Raw genomic sequence first — 19,852 nt, forward strand, 5'->3', positions numbered from 1 at the left:
GAGGAGGATAATGTTCCATGGTTTGCTACACAAAGATGGCTGAATGCTAAGGGTTTATATGGTTCTATTCGGTTTGAACACACTTTTCGTGAAGCAAATTTTGCAGCCGATGGAACGGCTAAGCATGGTTGTTTGTTGGAAGAAGGAGTAGGTATTCACTTTGAAGGAAGACCAGATTTCTTAAGTTCAATTGAGTTTCCAAATGTAATTTACTATCGTTTTAAATAGTTTGTGTGAGTTTTTTGGGGTTTCTCTGACCTCTTTTCTCCTAAACTATCTTGTAAATATCGTTTCTTGCAATATAATTTTTTGACTTATCAAAAAAAAAAAACCTAACAAATTTCATCTATATTGAATCAAATAGAAAGACAAAACATCCACAAAAAAAAAGAGTTCATAAAGTGTTGAATATTATATACGTTAACTCAAAAAAGTCTACAAACTTTGGTATAAGTCGGAAATTGATTTCTGAGACTATATTGTAAACTATATAAACTCATCTTTAACAGAAAAAGTTTGATAAATGTATGGTAATTAAAATTAATATGTTCTAAGGCAATACGTCTAGTAAAAATTGCATTTCTATGTACGTTGATTCAAGAAAATATGAAGGAAGTCAAATTTCACAATAAAAGAAGGATGAAAGAACAAGAAGAACTAATCCAAATCCTAACAAATTTCATCTATATTGAACCAAATAGAAAGACAAAGCCAACACAAAAATAAAGAGTTCATAAAAATGTTGAATTTTATGTACGTTAACTCAAAAAAGTCTACAAACTTCGGTATAAGTCGAAAATTGATTTCTGAGACTAAATTGTAAACTAGATAAATTCATCTTTAACATAAAAAGTTTGAAAAATGTATTTTAATCACAAATTATATGTTCTAAGGAATTACATCTAGTAAAAATTGCATTTCTATGTACGTTAATTCAAGAAAATATGAAGGAAGTCAAGTTCCACAATAGAAGAAGGATGAAAGACCAAGCAGAACTAATCCAAATCCTAACAAATTTCATCTATATTGAATCAAATAGAAAGACAAAGCCAACACAAAAAGAAAGAGTTCATAAAGTGTTGAATTTTTTATACGTTAACTCAAAAAAGTCTACAAACTTCGGTATAAGTCGAAAATTGATTTCTGAGACTAAATTGTAAACTATATAAACTCATCTTTAACAGAAAAAGTTTGACAAATGTATTGTAATTACAATTAATATGTTCTAAGGCAATACTTCTAGTAAAAATTGCATTTCTATGTACGTTGATTCAAGAAAATATGAAGGAAGTCAAATTTCACAATAAAAGAAGGATGAAAGACCAAGAAGAACTAATCCAAATCCTAAAAAATTTCATCTATCTTGAACCAAATAGAAAGACAAAGCCAACACCAAAATAAAGAGTTCATAGAAATGTTGAATTTTATATAGGTTAACTCAAAAAACTGTACAAACTTCGGTATACGTCGAAAATTGATTTCTGAGACAAAATTGTAAACTAGATAAACTCATCTTTAACAAAAAAAAGTATGAAAAATGTATTGTAATCACAACAAATATGTTCTATGCCATTACGTCTAGTAAAAATTGCATTTCTGTGTACGCTGATTCAAGAAAATATGAAGGAAGTCAAATTTCACAATATAAGAAGGATGAAAGACCAGCCAAATTCTAACAAATTTCATCTATTTGAATCAAATTGAAAGACAAAGCCAAGACAAAGATAAAGAGTTCATAAAAATGTTGAATTTTTTATACATAAATTCAAAAAAGTCTACACACTTCGTTATACATCTGAAATTGATTTCTGAGACTAAATTGTAAACTAGATAAACTCATCTTTAACAGAAAAAGTATGAAAAATGTATTATAATCACAAATAATATGTTTTAAGGCATTACGTCTAGTAAAAATTGCATTTCTATGTACGTTGATTTAAGAAAATATGAAGGAAGTCAAATTTCACAATAGAAGAAGGATAAAACCCCAGGCAGAACTAATCCAAATTCCAACAAATTTCATCTATTAGAATCAAATTGAAAGACAAAGCCAATACAAAAATTAAGAGTTCATAAAAATGTTAGATTTTTTATACGCTAAGTCAAAAAAGTCTACACTCTTCGTTATAGGTCGGAAGTTGATTTCTGAGACTAAATTGTAAACTAGATAAACTCATCTTTAACAGAAAAAGTTTGAAAAATATATTGTAATCACAATTAATATGTTCTAAGGCAGTACGTCTAGTAAAAATTTCATTTCTGTGTACGTTGATTCAAGAATATATGAAGGAAGTCAAATTTCACAATAGAAGAAGGATAAAAGACCAAGCAGAACTAATCCAAATCCTAACCAATTTCATCTATATTGAATCAAATAGAAAGAAAAAACCAACACAAAAAGAAAGAGTTCATAAAGTGTTGAATTTTATATACGTTAACTCAAAAAAGTCTACAAACTTCGGTATAAGTCGGAAATTGATTTCTGAGACTAAATTGTAAACTAGATAAACTCATCTTTAACAGAAAAAGTTTGAAAAATGTATTGTAATCACAATAAATATGTTTTAAGCCATTACGTCTAGTAAAAATTGCATTTTTGTGTACGTTGATTCAAGAAAATATGAAGGAAGTCAAATTTCACAATATAAGAAAGATGAGAGACCAGCCAGAACTAATCCAAATTCTAACAAATTTCATCTAGTTGAATCAAATTGAAAGACAAAGCCAAGACAAAAATAAAGAGTTCATAAAAATGTTGAATTTTGTATACGTTAACTCAAAAAAGTCTACACTCTTCGTTATAAGTCGGAAGTCGATTTCTGAGACTAAATTGTAAACTATTTAAACTCATCTTTAACAGAAAAAGTTTGAAAATGTATTATAATCATAATAAATATGTTCTAAGGAAGTACGTCTAGTAAAAATTGCATTTATATGTACGTTGATTCAAGAATATATGAAGTCAAATTTCACAATAAAAAGAATGATGAAAGACCAAGCAGAACTAATCCAAACCCTAACAAATTTCACCTATCTTGAATCAAATAGAAAGACAAAGCCAACACAAAAAGAAAGAGTTCATAAAAATGTTGAATTTTATATACGTTAACTCAAAAAATCTACACACTTCGTTATACATCTGAAATTGATTTCTGAGACTAAATTGTAAACTAGATAAACTCATCTTTAACAGAAAAAGTATGAAAAATGTATTGTAATCACAAATAATATGTTCTAAGGCATTACGTCTAGTAAAAATTGCAATTCTATGTACGTTGATTCAAGAAAATATGAAGGAAGTCAAATTTCACAATAGAAGAAGGAGAAAAGCCAAGGCAGAGCTAATCCAAATTCCAAAAAATTTCATCTATTTGTATCAAATTGAAAGACAAAGCCAAGAAAAAAATTAAGAGTTCATAAAAATGTTAGATTTTTTATACGTTAACTCAAAAAAGTCCACACTCTTTGTTATAGGTCGGAATTCGATTTCTGAGACTAAATTGTAAACTAGATAAACTCATCTTTAACAGAAAAAGTTTTAAAAATGTATTGTAATCACAATAAATATGTTCTAAGGCAGTACGTCTAGTAAAAGTTGTATTTCTATGTACGTTGATTCAAGAATATATGAAGGAAGTCAAATTTCACAATAGAAGAAGGATGAAAGACCAAGCAGAACTAATCCAAATCCTAACAAATTTCATCTATCTTGAATCAAATAGAAAGACAAAGCCAACACAAAAAAAAAGAGTTCATAAAAATGTTGAATTTTATATACGTTAACTCAAAAAAGTCTACAAACTTCGGAATAAGTCGAAAATTAATTTCTCAGACTAAATTGTAAACTAGATAAACTCATCATTAACAGAAAAAGTTTGAAAAATGTATTTTAATCACAAATTATATGTTCTAAGGAATTACGTCTAGTAAAAATTGCATTTCTATGTACGTTAATTCAAGAAAATATGAAGGAAGCCAAATTTCACAATAGAAGAAGGATGAAAGACCAAGATGAACTAATCCAAATCCTAACAAATTTCATCTATCTTCAACCAAATAGAAAGAAAAAGCCAACACAAAAATAAAGAGTTCATAAAAATGTTGAATTTTTTATACGTTAACTCAAAAAAGTCTACACTCTTTGTTATAAGTCAGAAGTTGATATCTGATACTAAATTGTAAACAAGATAAACTCATCTTTAACAGAAAAAGTTTGAAAAATTTATTGTAATAACAATAAATATGTTCTAAGACATTACGTCTAGTAAAAATTGCATTTCTGTGTACGTTGATTCAAGAAAATATGAAGGAAGTCTAATTTCACAATATAAGAAGGATGAAAAACCAGCTAGAACTAATCCAAATTCTAACAAATTTCATCTAGTTGAATCAAATTGAAAGACAAAGCCAAGACAAAAATAAAGAGTTCATAAGAATGTTGAATTTTTTATACGTTAACTCAAAAAAGTCTACACTCTTCGTTATAAGTCGGAAGTCGATTTCTGAGACTAAATTGTAAACTAGTTAAACTCATCTTTAAAAGAAAAAGTTTGAAAAATGTATTGTAATCATAATAAATATGTTCTAAGGAAGTACGTCTAGTAAAAATTGCATTTATATGTATGTTGATTCAAGAATATATGAAGGAAGTCAAATTTCACAATAGAAGAAGGATGAAAGACCAAGCAGAACTAATCCAAATCCTAACAAATTTCATCTTTCTTGAATCAAATAGAAAGACAAAGCCAACACAAAAAGAAAGAGTTCATAAAAATGTTGAATTTTATATACGTTAACTCAAAAAATCTACACACTTCGTTATACATATGAAATTGATTTCTGAGACTAAAATTGTAAACTAGATAAACTCATCTTTAACAGAAAAATTATGAAAAATGTATTGTAATCACAAATAATATGTTCTAAGGCATTACGTCTAGTAAAAATTGCATTTCTATGTATGTTGATTCAAGAATATATGAAGGAAGTCAAATTTCACAATAGAAGAAGGATGAAAGACCAAAAAGAACTAATCCAAAACCTAACAAATTTCATCTATCTTGAATCAAATAGAAGCCAACACAAAAAGAAAGAGTTCATAAAAATGTTGAATTTTATATACGTTAACTCAAAAAAATCTACACACTTCGTTATACATCTGAAATTGATTTCTGAGACTAAATTGTAAACTAGATTAACTCATCTTTAACAGAAAAAGTATGAAAAATGAATTGTAATTACAAATAATATTTTCTAAGGCATTACGTCTTGTACAAATTGCATTTCTATGTACGTTGATTCAAGAAAATATGAAGGAAGTCAAATTTCACAATAGAAGAAGGAGAAAAGCCCAGGCAGAGCTAATCCAAATTCCAACAAATTTCATCTATTTGAATCAAATTGAAAGACAAAGCCAAGACAAAAATTAAGAGTTCATAAAAATGTTAGATTTTTTATACGTTAACTCAAAAAAGTCCACACTCTTCGTTATAGGTCGGAAGTCGATTTCTGAGACTAAATTGTAAACTAGTTAAACTCATCTTTAACAGAAAAAGTTTGAAAAATGTATTGTAATCACAATAAATATGTTCTAAGGCAGTACGTCTAGTAAAAGTTGTATTTCTATGTACGTTGATTCAAGAATATATGAAGGAAGTCAAATTTCACAATAGAAGAAGGATGAAAGACCAAGCAGAACTAATCCAAATCCTAACAAATTTCATCTATCTTGAATCAAATAAAAAGACAAAGCCAACACAAAAAAAAAAGAGTTCATAAAAATGTTGAATTTTATATACGTTAACTCAAAAAAGTCTACAAACTTCGGTATAAGTCGAAAATTAATTTCTCAGACTAAATTGTAAACTAGATAAACTCATCATTAACAGAAAAAGTTTGAAAAATGTATTTTAATCACAAATTGTATGTTCTAAGGAATTACGTCTAGTAAAAATTGCATTTCTATGTACGTTAATTCAAGAAAATATGAAGGAAGCCAAATTTCACAATAGAAGAAGGATGAAAGACCAAGATGAACTAATCCAAATCCTAACAAATTTCATCTATCTTCAACCAAATAGAAAGAAAAAGCCAACACAAAAATAAAGAGTTCATAAAAATGTTGAATTTTTTATACGTTAACTCAAAAAAGTCTACACTCTTTGTTATAAGTCAGAAGTTGATTTCTGAGACTAAATTGTATACAAGATAAACTCATCTTTAACAGAAAAAGTTTGAAAAATTTATTGTAATAACAATAAATATGTTCTAAGCCATTACGTCTAGTAAAAATTGCATTTCTGTGTACGTTGATTCAAGAAAATATGAAGGAAGTCTAATTTCACAATATAAGAAGGATGAAAGACCAGCTAGAACTAATCCAAATTCTAACAAATTTCATCTAGTTGAATCAAATTGAAAGACAAAGCCAAGACAAAAATAAAGAGTACATAAGAATGTTGAATTTTTTATACGTTAACTCAAAAAAGTCTACACTCTTCGTTATAAGTCGGAAGTCGATTTCTGAGAATAAATTGTAAACTAGTTAAACTCATCTTTAAAATAAAAAGTTTGAAAAATGTATTGTAATCATAATAAATATGTTCTAAGGCAGTACGTCTAGTAAAAATTGCATTTATATGTACGTTGATTCAAGAATATATGAAGGAAGTCAAATTTCACAATAGAAGAAGGATGAAAGACCAAGATGAACTAATCCAAATCCTAACAAATTTCATCTATCATCAACCAAATAGAAAGAAAAAGCCAACACAAAAATAAAGAGTTCATAAAAATGTTGAATTTTTTATACGTTAACTCAAAAAAGTCTACACTCTTTGTTATAAGTCAGAAGTTGATTTCTGAGACTAAATTGTAAACAAGATAAACTCATCTTTAACAGAAAAAGTTTGAAAAATTTATTGTAATAACAATAAATATGTTCTAAGCCATTACGTCTAGTAAAAATTGCATTTCTGTGTACGTTGATTCAAGAAAATATGAAGGAAGTCTAATTTCACAATATAAGAAGGATGAAAGACCAGCTAGAACTAATCCAAATTCTAACAAATTTCATCTAGTTGAATCAAATTGAAATACAAAGCCAAGACAAAAATAAAGAGTTCATAAGAATGTTGAATTTTTTATACGTTAACTCAAAAAAGTCTACACTCTTCGTTATAAGTCGGAAGTCGATTTCTGAGACTAAATTGTAAACTAGTTAAACTCATCTTTAAAAGAAAAAGTTTGAAAAATGTATTGTAATCATAATAAATATGTTCTAAGGCAGTACGTCTAGTAAAAATTGCATTTATATGTACGTTGATTCAAGAATATATGAAGGAAGTCAAATTTCACAATAGAAGAAGGATGAAAGACCAAGCAGAACTAATCCAAATCCTAACAAATTTCATCTTTCTTGAATTAAATAGAAAGACAAAGCCAACACAAAAAGAAAGAGTTCATAAAAATGTTGAATTTTATATACGTTAACTCAAAAAATCTACACACTTCGTTATACATATGAAATTGATTTCTGAGACTAAAATTGTAAACTAGATAAACTCATCTTTAACAGAAAAAGTATGAAAAATATATTGTAATCACAAATAATATGTTCTAAGGCATTACGTCTAGTAAAAATTGCATTTCTATGTACGTTGATTCAAGAATATATGAAGGAAGTCAAATTTCACAATAGAAGAAGGATGAAAGACCAAGAAGAACTAATCCAAAACCTAACAAATTTCATCTATCTTGAATCAAATAGAAGCCAACACAAAAAGAAAGAGTTCATAAAAATGTTGAATTTTATATACGTTAACTCAAAAAAATCTACACACTTCGTTATACATCTGAAATTGATTTCTGAGACTAAATTGTAAACTAGATTAACTCATCTTTAACAGAAAAAGTATGAAAAATGTATTGTAATTACAAATAATATTTTCTAAGGCATTACGTCTTGTACAAATTGCATTTCTATGTACGTTGATTCAAGAAAATATGAAGGAAGTCAAATTTCACAATAGAAGAAGGAGAAAAGCCCAGGCAGAGCTAATCCAAATTCCAACAAATTTCATCTATTTGAATCAAATTGAAAGACAAAGCCAAGACAAAAATTAAGAGTTCATAAAAATGTTAGATTTTTTATACGTTAACTCAAAAAAGTCCACACTCTTCGTTATAGGTCGGAAGTCGATTTCTGAGACTAAATTGTAAACTAGTTAAACTCATCTTTAACAGAAAAAGTTTGAAAAATGTATTGTAATCACAATAAATATGTTCTAAGGCAGTACGTCTAGTAAAAGTTGTATTTCTATGTACGTTGATTCAAGAATATATGAAGGAAGTCAAATTTCACAATAGAAGAAGGATGAAAGACCAAGCAGAACTAATCCAAATCCTAACAAATTTCATCTATCTTGAATCAAATAGAAAGACAAAGCCAACACAAAAAGAAAGAGTTCATAAAAATGTTGAATTTTATATACGTTAACTCAAAAAAGTATACACATTTCGTTATAAGTCGAAAATTGATTTCTGAGACTAAATTGTAAACTAGATAAACTCATCTTTAACAGAAAAAGTTTGAAAAATGTATTGTAATTACAATTAATATGTTTTAAGGCAATACGTCTAGTAAAATTTGCATTTCTATGTACGTTGATTCAACAAAATATGAAGGAAGTCAAATTTCACAATAGAAGAAGTATGAAAGACCTTGCAGAACTAATCCAAATCCTAACAAATTTCATCTATCTTGAATCAAATAGAAAGACAAAGCCAACACAAAAAGAAAGAGTTCATAAAAATGTTGAATTTTATATACGTTAACTCAAAAAATTATACACATTTCGTTATAAGTCGGAAATTGATTTCTGAGACTAAATTGTAAACTAGATAAACTCATCTTTAACAGAAAAAGTTTGAGAAATGTATTTTAATTACAATTAATATGTTCTAAGGCAATACGTCGAGTAAAAATTGTATTTCTATGTACGTTGATTCAAGAAAATATGAAGGAAGTCATATTTCACAATAGAAGAAGGATGAAAGACCATGCAGAACTAATCCAAATCCTAACAAATTTCATCTATCTTGAATCAAATAGAAAGACAAAGCCAACACAAAAAGAAAGAGTTCATAAAAATGTTGAATTTTATATACGTTAACTCAAAAAAGTCTACACATTTCGTTATAAGTCGAAAATTGATTTCCGAGACTAAATTGTAAACTAGATAAACTCATCTTTAACAGAAAAAGTTTGAAAAATGTATTGTAATTACAATTAATATGTTTTAAGGCAATACGTCTAGTAATAATTGCATTTCTATGTACGTTGATTCAACAAAATATGAAGGACGTAAAATTTCACAATAGAAGAAGTATAAAAGACCTTGCAGAAATAATCCAAATCCTAACAAATTTCATCTATCTTGAATCAAATAGAAAGACAAAGCCAACACAAAAAGAAAGAGTTCATAAAAATGTTGAATTTTATATACGTTAACCCAAAAAAGTTGACACATTTCGTTATAAGTCGGAAATTGATTTCTGAGACTAAATTGTAAACTAGATAAACTCATCTTTAACAGAAAAAGTTTGAGATATGTATTTTAATTACAATTAATATGTTCTAAGGCAATACGTCTAGTAAAAATTGTATTTCTATGTACGTTGATTCAAGAAAATATGAAGGAAGTCAAATTTCACAATAGAAGAAGGATGAAAGACCATGCAGAACTAATCCAAATTCCAACAAATTTCATCTATTTGAATCAAATTGAAAGACAAAGCCAATACAAAAATAAAGAATTCATAAAAATGTTAGATTATTTATACGTTAACTCAAAAAAGTCTACACTCTTCGTTATAAGTCGAAAGTTGATTTCTGAGACTAAATTGTAAACTAGATAAACTCATCTTTAATAGAAAAAGTTAAAAAATGTATTGTATTCACAATTAATATGTTCTAAGGCATTACGTCTAGTAAAAATTGCATTTCTATGTACGTTGATTCAAGAAAATATGAAAGAAGTCAAATTTCACAATATAAGAAGGATGAAAGAGCAGCCAGTACTAATCCAAATTCTAACAAATTTCATGTATTTGAATCAAATTGAATGACAAAGCCAATACAAAAATAAAGAGTTCATAAAAATGTTGAATTTTTTATACGTTAACTCAAAAAAGTCTACAAACTTCGGTATAAGTCGCAAATTGATTCCTGAGGCTAAATTGTAAGCTAGATAAACTCATCTTTAACAGAAAAAGTTTGAAAAATGTATTTTAATCACAAATTATATTTTCTAAGGAATTACGTCTAGTAAAAATTGCATTTCTATGTACGTTAATTCAAGAAAATATGAAGGAAGCCAAATTTCACCATAGAAGAAGGATGAAAGACCATGCAGAACTAATCCAAATTCCAACAAATTTCATCTATTTAAATCAAATTGAAAGACAAAGCCAATACAAAAATAAAGAATTCATAAAAATGTTAGATTTTTTATACGTTAACTCAAAAAAGTCTACACTCTTCGTTATAAGTCGGAAGTTGATTTCTGAGACTAAATTGTAAACTTGATAAACTCATCTTTAACAGAAAAAGTTTGAAAAATGTATTGTATTCACAATTAATATGTTCTATGGCATTACGTCTAGTAAAAATTGCATTTCTATGTACGTTGATTCAAGAAAATATGAAAGAAGTCAAATTTCACAATATAAGAAGGATGAAAGAGCAGCCAGTACTAATCCAAATTCTAACAAATTTCATGTATTTGAATCAAATTGAAAGACAAAGCCAATACAAAAATAAAGAGTTCATAAAAATGTTGAATTTTTTATACGTTAACTCAAAAAAGTCTACACTCTTCGTTATAAGTCGGAAGTTGATTTCTGAGACTAAATTGTAAGCTAGATAAACTCATCTTTAACAGAAAAAGTTTGAAAAATGTATTTTAATCACAATTAATATGTTCTAAGGCAGTACGTCTAGTAAAAATTGCATTTCTATGTACGTTGATTCAAGAATATATGAAGGAAGTCAAATTTCACAATAGAAGAAGGATGAAAGACCAAGCAGAACTAATCCAAATCCTAACAAATTTCATCTATCTTGAATCAAATAGAAAGACAAAGCCAACACAAAAAGAAAGAGTTTATAAAAATGTTGAATTTTACATACGTTAACTCAAAAAAGTCTACAAACTTCGGTATAAGTCGAAAATTGATTTCTGAGACTAAATTGTAAACTAGATAAACTCATCTTTAAGAGAAAAAGTTTGAAAAATGTATTTTAATCACAATGTATATGTTCTAAGGAATTACGTTTGATAAAAATTGCATTTCTATGTAGGTTAATTCAAGAGAATATGAAGGAAGCCAAATTTCACAATGGAAGAAGGATGAAAGACCAGCCAGAACTAATCCAAATTGTAACAAAATTCATCTATTTGAATCAAATTGAAAGACAAAGCCCACACAAAAATAAAGAGTTCATAAAAATGTTGAATGTTTTATACGTTAACTCAAAAAAGTCTACACTCTTTGTTAAAAGTCGGAAGTTGATTTCTGAGAATAAATTATAAACAAGATAAACTCATCTTTAACAGAAAAAGTTTGACAAATGTATTGTAATCACAATAAATACGTTCTAAGCCATTACGTCTAGTAAAAATTGCATTTCTGTGTACGTTGATTCAAGAAAATATGAAGGAAGTCAAATTTCACAATATAAGAAGGATGAAAGACTAGCCAGAAATAATCCAAATTTTAACAAATTTCATCAATTTGAATCAAATTGAAAAACAAAGCCAAGACAAATATAAAGAGTTCATAAAAATGTTGAATTTTTTATACGTTAACTCGAAAAAGTCTACACTCTTCGTTATAAGTCGCAAGTCGATTTCTTAGACTAAATTTTAAACTAGTTAAACTCATCTTTAACAAGTTTAAGTTTGAAAAATGTATTGTAATCACAATAAATATGTTCTAAGGCAGTACGTCTAGTAAAAATTGTATTTCTATGTACGTTGATTCAAGAATATATGAAGGAAGTCAAATTTCACTATAGAAGAAGGACAAAAGACCAAGCAGAACTAATCCAAATCCTAAAAAATTTCATCTATCTTGAATCAAATAGAAAGACAAAGCCAACACAAAAAGAAAGTGTTCATAAAAATGTTGAATTTTTTATACGTTAACTCAAAAAAGTCTACACTCTTCGTTATAATTCGGAAGTTGATTTCTGAGACTAAATAGTAAACTAGATAAACTCATCTTTAACAGAAAGTTTTTGAAAAATGTATTCTAATCACAATTAATATGTTCTAAGTCAGTATGTTGATTCAAGAAAATATGAAGGAAGTCAAATTTCACAATAGAAGAAGGATGAAAGACCAAGAAGAACTTATCCAAATCCTAACAAATTTCATCTATCATGAATCAAATAGAAAGACAAAGCCAACACAAAAAGAAAGAGTTCATAAAAATGTTGAATTTTATGTACGTTAACTCAAAAAAGTCTACACACTTCGTTATACATCTGAAATTGATTTCTGAGACTAAATTGTAAACTAGATAAACTCATCTTTAACAGAAAAAGTTTGAAAAATGTATTGTAATCACAAATAATATGTTCTAAGACATTACGTCTAGTAAAAATTGCATTTCAATGTACGTTGATTCAAGAAAATATGAAGGAAGTCAAATTTAACAATAGAAGAAGGACGAGAGACCAAGCAGAACTAATCCGAATCCTAACAAATTTCTCTATATTGAATCAAATAGAAAGACAAAGCCAACACAAAATGAAAGAGTTCATAAAAATGTTGAATTTTATATACGTTAACTCAAAAAAGTCTACACACTTCGTTATACATCTGAAATTGATTTCTGAGACTAAATTGTAAACTAGATAAACTCATCTTTAACAGAAAAAGTTTGAAAAATGTATCGTAATCCCAATTAATATGTTCTAAGGAATTACGTCTAGTAAAAATTGCATTTCTATGTACGTTGATTCAAGAAAATATGAAGGAAGTCAAATTTCACAATATAAGAAGGATGAAAGACCAGCCAGAACTAATCCAAATTCTAACAAATTTCATCTATTTGAATCAAATTGAAAGACAAAGCCAAGACAAAAATAAAGAGTTCATAAAAATGTTGAATTGTTTATACTGTTAACTCAAAAAAGTCTACAATCTTCGTTATAAGTCGGAACTCGATTTCTGAGACTAAATTGTAAACTAGTTAAACTCATCTTTAACAGAAAAAGTTTGAAAAATGTATTGTAATCACAATAAATATGTTCTAAGGCAGTACGTCTAGTAAAAATTGCATTTCTATGTACGTTAATTCAAGAAAATATGAAGGAAGCCAAATTTCACAATAGAAGAAGGATGAAAGACCAGCCAGAACTAATCCAAATTGTAACAAAATTCATCTATTTGAATCAAATTGAAAGACAAAGCCAATACAAAAATAAAGAGTTCATAAAAATGTTGAATTTTTTATACGTTAACTCAAAAAGGTCTACACTCTTTTTTATAAGTCGGAAGTTGATTTCTGAGACTAAATTGTAAACAAGATAAACTCATCTTTAACAGAAAATTTTTGAAAAATGTATTGTAATCACAATAAATATGTTCTAAGCCATTACGTCTAGTAAAAATTGCATTTCTGTGTACGTTGATTCAAGAAAATATGAAGGAAGTCAAATTTCACAATATAAGAAGGATGAAAGACCAGCCAGAACTAATCCAAATTCTAACAAATTTCATCTATTTGAATCAAATTGAAAGACAAAGCCAAGACAAAAATAAAGAGTTCATAAAAATGTTGAATTTTTTATACGTTAACTCAAAAAAGTCTACACTCTTTGTTATAAGTCAGAAGTTGATTTCTGAGACTAAATTGTAAACAAGATAAACTCATCTTTAACAGAAAAAGTTTGAAAAATTTATTGTAATAACAATAAATATGTTCTAAGCCATTACGTCTAGTAAAAATTGCATTTCTGTGTACGTTGATTCAAGAAAATATGAAGGAAGTCTAATTTCACAATATAAGAAGGATGAAAGACCAGCTAGAACTAATCCAAATTCTAACAAATTTCATCTAGTTGAATCAAATTGAAAGACAAAGCCAAGACAAAAATAAAGAGTTCATAAGAATGTTGAATTTTTTATACGTTAACTCAAAAAAGTCTACACTCTTCGTTATAAGTCGGAAGTCGATTTCTGAGACTAAATTGTAAACTAGTTAAACTCATCTTTAAAAGAAAAAGTTTGAAAAATGTATTGTAATCATAATAAATATGTTCTAAGGCAGTACGTCTAGTAAAAATTGCATTTATATGTACGTTGATTCAAGAATATATGAAGGAAGTCAAATTTCACAATAGAAGAAGGATGAAAGACCAAGCAGAACTAATCCAAATCCTAACAAATTTCATCTTTCTTGAATCAAATAGAAAGACAAAGCCAACACAAAAAGAAAGAGTTCATAAAAATGTTGAATTTTATATACGTTAACTCAAAAAATCTACACACTTCGTTATACATCTGAAATTGATTTCTGAGACTAAATTGTAAACTAGATAAACTCATCTTTAACAGAAAAAGTATGAAAAATGTATTGTAATCACAAATAATATGTTCTAAGGCATTACGTCTAGTAAAAATTGCATTTCTATGTACGTTGATTCAAGAATATATGAAGGAAGTCAAATTTCACAATAGAAGAAGGATGAAAGACCAAGAAGAATTAATCCAAAACCTAACAAATTTCATCTATCTTGAATCAAATAGAAAGACAAAGCCAACACAAAAAGAAAGAGTTCATAAAAATGTTGAATTTTATATACGTTAACTCAAAAAAATCTACACACTTCGTTATACATCTGAAATTGATTTCTGAGACTAAATTGTAAACTAGATTAACTCATCTTTAACAGAAAAAGTATGAAAAATGTATTGTAATTACAAATAATATGTTCTAAGGCATTACGTTTAGTACAAATTGCATTTCTATGTACGTTGATTCAAGAAAATATGAAGGAAGTCAAATTTCACAATAGAAGAAGGAGAAAAGCCCAGGCAGAGCTAATCCAAATTCCAACAAATTTCATCAATTTGAATCAAATTGAAAGACAAAGCCAAGACAAAAATTAAGAGTTCATAAAAATGTTAGATTTTTTATACGTTAACTCAAAAAAGTCCACACTCTTCGTTATAGGTCGGAAGTCGATTTCTGAGACTAAATTGTAAACTAGTTAAACTCATCTTTAACAAAAAAAGTTTGAAAAATGTATTGTAATCACAATAAATATGTTCTAAGGCAGTACGTCTAGTAAAAGTTGTATTTCTATGTACGTTGATTCAAGAATATATGAAGGAAGTCAAATTTCACAATAGAAGAAGGATGAAAGACCAAGCAGAACTAATCCAAATCCTAACAAATTTCATCTATCTTGAATCAAATAGAAAGACAAAGCCAACACAAAAAAAAAAGAGTTCATAAAAATGTTGAATTTTATATACGTTAACTCAAAAAAGTCTACAAACTTCGGTATAAGTCGAAAATTGATTTCTCAGACTAAATTGTAAACTAGATAAACTCATCTTTAACAGAAAAAGTTTTAAAAATGTATTTTAATCACAAATTATATGTTCTAAGGAATTACGTCTAGTAAAAATTGCATTTCTATGTACGTTAATTCAAGAAAATATGAAGGAAGCCAAATTTTACAATAGAAGAAGGATGAAAGACCAAGATGAACTAATCCAAATCCTAACAAATTTCATCTATCTTGAACCAAATAGAAAGAAAAAGCCAACACAAAAATAAAGAGTTCATAAATATTTTGAATTTTATATACGTTAACCTAAAAAAGTCTACAAACTTCGGTATAAGTCGAAAATTTATTTCTGAGACTAAAAAGTAAACTACATAAACTCATCTTTAACAGAAATTTTTGAAAAATATATTGTAATCACAATAAATATGTTCTATGCCATTACGTCTAATAAAAATTGCATTTATGTGTACGTTGATTCATGAAAATAAGAAGGAAGTCAAATTTCACAATATTAGAAGGATGAAAGACCAGCCAGAACTAATCCAAATTCTAACAAATTTCATCTATTTGAATCAAATTGAAAGACAAAGCCAAGACAAAAATAAAGAGTTCATAAAAATGTTGAATTTTTTATACGTTAACTCAAAAAGTCCACACTCTTCGTTAAAAGTCGGAAATCGATTTCTGAGACTAAATTGTAAACTAGTTAAACTCATCTTTAACAGAAAAAGTTTGAAAAAATGTATTGTAATCACAATAAATATGTTCTAAGCCATTACGTCTAGTAAAGATTGCATTTGAGTGTACGTTGATTCAAGAAAATATGAAGGAAGTTAAATTTCACAATATAAGAAGGATGAAAGACTATCCAGAACTAATCCAAATTCTAAAAAATTTCATCTAGTTGAATCAAATTGAAAGACAAAGCCAAGACAAAAATAAAGAATTCATAAAAATGTTGAATTTTTTATACGTTAACTCAAAAAAGTCTACACTCTTCGCTATAAGTCGGAAGTCGATTTCTGAGACTAAATTGTAAACTAGTTAAACTCATCTTTAACAAAAAATGTTTGAAAAATGTATTTTAATCAGAAAATTATATGTTCTAAGGAATTACGTCTATTAAAAATTGCATTTATATGAACGTTAATTCAAGAAAATATGAAGGAAGCCAAATTTCACAATAGAAGAAGGATGAAAGACCAGACAGAACTAATCCAAATTGTAACAAAATTCATCTATTTGAATCAAATTGAAAGACAAAGCCAATACAAAAATAAAGAGTTCATAAAAATGTTGAATTTTTTATACGTTAACTCAAAAAAGTCTACACTCTTTGTTATAAGTCGGAAGTTAATTTCTGAGACTAAATTGTAAACAAGATAAACTCATCTTTAACAGAAAATTTTTGAAAAATGTATTGTAATCACAATAAATATGTTCTAAGCCAATACGTCTGGTAAAACTTGCATTTTGTGTACGTTGATTCAAGAAAATATGAAGGAAGTCAAATTTCACAATAGAAGAAGGATGAAAGACCAAGCAGAACTAATCCAAATCCTAACAAATTTCATCTTTCTTGAATCAAATAGAAAGACAAAGCCAACACAAAAAGAAAGAGTTCATAAAAATGTTGAATTTTATATACGTTAACTCAAAAAATCTACACACTTCGTTATACATCTGAAATTGATTTCTAAGACTAAATTGTAAACTAGATTAACTCATCTTTAACAGAAAAAGTATGAAAAATGTATTGTAATTACAAATAATATTTTCTAAGGCATTACGTCTTGTACAAATTGCATTTCTATGTACGTTGATTCAAGAAAATATGAAGGAAGTCAAATTTCACAATAGAAGAAGGAGAAAAGCCCAGGCAGAGCTAATCCAAATTCCAACAAATTTCATCTATTTGAATCAAATTGAAAGACAAAGCCAAGACAAAAATTAAGAGTTCATAAAAATGTTAGATTTTTTATACGTTAACTCAAAAAAGTCCACACTCTTCGTTATAGGTCGGAAGTCGATTTCTGAGACTAAATTGTAAACTAGTTAAACTCATCTTTAACAAAAAAAGTTTGAAAAATGTATTGTAATCACAATAAATATGTTCTAAGGCAGTACGTCTAGTAAAAGTTGTATTTCTATGTACGTTGATTCAAGAATATATGAAGGAAGTCAAATTTCACAATAGAAGAAGGATGAAAGACCAAGCAGAACTAATCCAAATCCTAACAAATTTCATCTATCTTGAATCAAATAGAAAGACAAAGCCAACACAAAAAAAAAAGAGTTCATAAAAATGTTGAATTTTATATACGTTAACTCAAAAAAATCTACACACTTCGTTATACATCTGAAATTGATTTCTGAGACTAAATTGTAAACTAGATTAACTCATCTTTAACAGAAAAAGTATGAAAAATGTATTGTAATTACAAATAATATGTTCTAAGGCATTACGTCTAGTACAAATTGCATTTCTATGTACGTTGATTCAAGAAAATATGAAGGAAGTCAAATTTCACAATAGAAGAAGGAGAAAAGCCCAGGCAGAGCTAATCCAAATTCCAACAAATTTCATCTATTTGAATCAAATTGAAAGACAAAGCCAAGACAAAAATTAAGAGTTCATAAAAATGTTAGATTTTTTATACGTTAACTCAAAAAAGTCCACACTCTTCGTTATAGGTCGGAAGTCGATTTCTGAGACTAAATTGTAAACTAGTTAAACTCATCTTTAACAAAAAAAGTTTGAAAAATGTATTGTAATCACAATAAATATGTTCTAAGGCAGTACGTCTAGTAAAAGTTGTATTTCTATGTACGTTGATTCAAGAATATATGAAGGAAGTCAAATTTCACAATAGAAGAAGGATGAAAGACCAAGCAGAACTAATCCAAATCCTAACAAATTTCATCTATCTTGAATCAAATAGAAAGACAAAGCCAACACAAAAAAAAGAGTTCATAAAAATGTTGAATTTTATATACGTTAACTCAAAAAATCTACAAACTTCGGTATAAGTCGAAAATTGATTTCTCAGACTAAATTGTAAACTAGATAAACTCATCTTTAACAGAAAAAGTTTGAAAAATGTATTTTAATCACAAATTATATGTTCTAAGGAATTACGTCTAGTAAAAATTGCATTGCTATGTACGTTAATTCAAGAAAATATGAAGGAAGCCAAATTTCACAATAGAAGAAGGATGAAAGACCAAGATGAACTAATCCAAATCCTAACAAATTTCATCTATCTTGAACCAAATAGAAAGAAAAATCCAACACAAAAATAAAGAGTTCATAAATATTTTGAATTTTATATACGTTAACTCAAAAAAGTCTACAAACTTCGGTATAAGTCGAAAATTTATTTCTGAGACTAAATTGTAAACTACATAAACTCATCTTTAACAGAAAAATTTTGAAAAATATATTGTAATCACAATAAATATGTTCTATGCCATTACGTCTAGTAAAAATTGCATTTCTGTGTACGTTGATTTATGAAAATAAGAAGGAAGTCAAATATCACAATATTAGAAGGATGAAAGACCAGCAAGAACTAATCCAAATTCTAACAAATTTCGTCTATTTGAATCAAATTGAAAGACAAAGCCAAGACAAAAATAAAGAGTTCATAAAAATGTTGAATTTTTTATACGTTAACTCAAAAAAGTCTACACTCTTTGTTATAAGTCAGAAGCTGATTTCTGAGACTAAATTGTACACAAGATAAACTCATCTTTAACAGAAAAAGTTTGAAAAATTTATTGTAATCACAATAAATATGTTCTAAGCCATTACGTCTAGTAAAGATTGCATTTCAGTGTACGTTGATTCAAGAAAATATGAAGGGAGTCAAAATTTCACAATAGAAGAAGGATGAAAGGCCAAGAAGAACTAATCCAAATCCTAACAAATTTCATCTATCTTGAACCAAATAGAAACAAGAAGCCAACACAAAAATAAAGAGTTCATAAAAATGTTGAATTTTATATACGTTAACTCAAAAAAGTCTACAAACTTCGGTATAAGTCGAAAATTGATTTCTGAGACTAAATTCTAAACTAGATAAACTCATCTTTAATAGAAAAAGTTTGAAAAATGTATTTTAATCACAAATTATATGTTCTAAGAAATTACGTCTAGTAAAAATTGCATTTCTATGTACGTTAATTCAAGAAAATATGAAGGAAGTCAAATTTCACAATAGAAGAAGGATGAAAGACCAAGAAGAACTAATCCAAATCCTA

The sequence above is a fragment of the Papaver somniferum genome, unplaced genomic scaffold, assembly GCF_003573695.1.
Source record: "Papaver somniferum cultivar HN1 unplaced genomic scaffold, ASM357369v1 unplaced-scaffold_63, whole genome shotgun sequence".
In the NCBI taxonomy this organism is placed as follows: domain Eukaryota; kingdom Viridiplantae; phylum Streptophyta; class Magnoliopsida; order Ranunculales; family Papaveraceae; genus Papaver; species Papaver somniferum.